At 34.1% G+C, this 3,358-nt stretch overlaps 1 pseudogene; it reads right to left on the reverse strand.

Annotated features, from left to right (window-relative positions):
- Positions 1-1,768: 1,768 nt before the first annotated feature.
- Positions 1,769-2,743, reverse strand: LOC139437889 (olfactory receptor 7A17-like; annotated as a pseudogene).
- Between the last annotated feature and the right edge of the window lie 615 nt (positions 2,744-3,358).

The raw sequence follows: 3,358 nt of genomic DNA on the forward strand, positions 1-3,358 counted from the left end.
AGAAAACTTATTGAAGCATTGCTACTAACCATAGAATATAGTTTAGAATATAGTTTACCATCTGTCTCACACAATTTTATAGGTTATGACAATATGTATAATGGCCTGTTTCTACCACTGAAATGTCATGCAGGAGAATCCCCTTGTCTCCAGAATATCCTTATACTGTACACAATCATCCCTGTCCCTCTCCTCAAACCTCTGTTGGTCACTCTCTTTATATCAATGGTAAAATTCTTTAATTGCTAGAATAATAATATCTACTTATTATAATGAACAAAAATCAAAGTCAAAATTCTTGAAAAGCTTTTATTTGGAAAGCGATTTCTGCTTGAAATAACCCTTTCGTATAAACTATTTTGTACAACACAGTTTTGCAAAAAACTGTTGTGCAGAGTAGCAGTCTAGGAATTGGTACTTCAAATTGTTGGGAGTGGGAACACCAATGACACTGTTTCAAATGGATAAATGTACAAGATTGTGTATAAATAGCTTGGAAAAAATGATTCGCAATATTTTGTTTGCAGTAATATCTAAAGACAATACCTGAGAAGATTATTTACAAACTGACTGGTTTATGTGATAAATGCTTTTACTGTAAATCCTAAATGAAGTAATTTTGAATAGGGTGGGGATCTAACTTGCACTGGAGAAAATTCCAGAAAGAAATGACAAGTTGATGATTTTTAATTCTGAGATTATTTTGCAATCAAAACACAGTATTTTATAAGAATGCATGAAAGAAATATCTTTCCCTAAAATTGCAGTTCTGAACTAGTAATGACTCACATAAGAGCCTGATCTTGTGTGATAATACATTACAAATGAAAATGAATTCAGTTTTCCCAAAGAGTGTGAAATGAATACAACTACATAACCATTTATTAATATTTTAAAAAATGACCATTAATTCAGACATCACTAACTCCAAAATGCCACTCTGGTTTGCTATTTGTAGTGATGACACAGAAATAAGTTGATGAATGAAGTATTCACCTTATTCTACCTCAGAAAGAAAACAGTATGCCTACATAAAAATCTGAAATTATGTCCTAATATCTGGATTTAATAGTAGATTAAGATATGTAGAAAATGAGGAAAACACTTACATTGGTTTTATGATCTATAAATGTGTATTATTATTGTAGGGAGTTCTGAGAAAAATTCCCAGAAAATATGCTTAACTATGAAAATAATTTTTAAAGGGCAATGTGATGTCACTGGAAGAATGATAGAAATTATTGAGACCATCAATATTTGAAGAATCATGGATTGTGTTGTTGATTGCATCCTCACTTAATTTATGATTTGGAATATGCAGGAGAAAGGCATATATTGGGGATGGAATGTGGATTATTGTATAGCAGTCAGATAAGGTCTACTATACAGGATGTAATCTCTTTCAGGAAACAATGAATAAAACCTTGATAGCTGGTAAACAGACTTTGGTATGAGAGCTTATTTTTCAGTAAAACCATGAAACACAAGCAGTTTCTTTCATCTGGCAGTGACTGCAGTACACCTTTATCCATCCAGCAAATGTACATTTATAAATATAGAATAATCTACATGAAATATTCTACTGCTGAAAATCCAGGCAGCAGATTCTGCTTTCAATCCTGATGATGGGAAATATAATGATAGAAAACATGTAAAATAAAAGAAACAGATATCCTTGATACATAAAAATTAAATAAACAGAATTCTGTTGTTAGGAAAATAACAGATTATCTCTCCATTCACTTGTAAGTATCTAGATTAAGATCTCCTAGTGTTTGAACTCTGAGCACTTTTGTAAACTTGAAAGTATCTTTTTATAGATAATGTTTCTCAGCTTTTTTAAGGCCTGCTTTATGTCCTTGTTTTTAAGACTGTATATAAAGGGGTTCAACATGGGAGTGACCACTGTGTACATCACTGAGGCTATTGAATTTGCCCTTGAGTTTTTGGTAGTAGCAGAACTAAGATAGACTCCAAGACCTGTAGCATAAAACAAGGTCACTACTGAGAGGTGAGACCCTCAAGTAGAAAATACTTTGTACTTACCCTCAGTTGTTGAAATTCTCAAAATGGAGGATATAATCTTATAGTAAGAGAAAAGGATTCCAGTGAATGGAATAACATCCAGTAGTCCAACAATAAAATACATCACTAAGTCATTGAGGAAGGTGTCAGAACAAGCACGTCTGATCACCTGATTAAGTTCACAGAAAAAATGGGGCATTTCCAACTCTGTACAAAAAGACAATCGCAAAACCATTAAACATTCTAAAAGAGAGAACAAAACATTCAATAGCCAAGAGGTCAGCAGCAGAAGGCCACAGAATCGGGTGTTCATGATGACTGTGTAATACAGGAGGCAACAGATGGCCACGAAACGGTCATAGGCCATCACAGTCAAGAATGAGTTATCTAATTGTGTAAAAAGTATGAAAAAATACATCTGGGTGAGACAATTTTCAAAAGCTATGGTTGTGATGCCTTTCTGGATGTTCAGCAACATCTTTGGTACCGTGGTGGAGGTGAAACAGGTATCTATGAAAGACAGGTTAGAGAGGAAGAAGTACATGGGTGTGTGGAGGTGGGAGTCTGAGATGATGGCCAGGATGATGAGCATATTTCCAATGAAAGTGACTAGGTACATGGACAGAAACAGCCCAAAGAGGAGGGGTTGCACTCCTATATCTTCTGAGAGCCCCAGGAGGATAAATTCCAAGACATACGTTTGATTTTCTGTTTGCATGTAGATAATGAATTTCCTGGAAGAGATATCAGAGCAATGTTATTTTATACACAAGCAGTGAGCAGAAAAATATATAAGCCATATGGTTTGTATTGTAAATATGTTATTAATATATAGATCTATGTTATTAATATGTAGATTTTATGTAGATCTAGTATTCTTATCTGAAAATGTCAGGGAAAACATATGTTTCTACTTCTCCTTGATATATTTGCCTACTAGAAATCCTTGTCCGTAATAGAAAACACTTTGCCCAGTGAATATTTTCCATGATAAATTCTCTCAGACTTTATTTGATTTATTTTTTTCCTTCAGTCTTTATTTTAAATAACAGACACTATGACCAGTCTTTTTGTACCCTGTGACAAAATAGTAGAGAAGAACAAAGTTGTACGAACCATATTACCTTGTTTCAACACTTAGTATAAACACACAATACTTAAAGAGAATCCTATTGATGATGTGGTCAAATGACCCCACACACATGAGGCCTACTGGTGTTGCACAGAGGACAAGGCCAGTCGAAGTAGAAAGTATGGTCTTCTCAAGAATTTGTTTTGGAAAAACAAGATGCACTCATGCCAAACAAAGAAAGACGCTAGGCCCTGATTGTAT

The sequence above is a fragment of the Dasypus novemcinctus genome, chromosome 30, assembly GCF_030445035.2.
Source record: "Dasypus novemcinctus isolate mDasNov1 chromosome 30, mDasNov1.1.hap2, whole genome shotgun sequence".
NCBI lineage: Eukaryota > Metazoa > Chordata > Mammalia > Cingulata > Dasypodidae > Dasypus > Dasypus novemcinctus.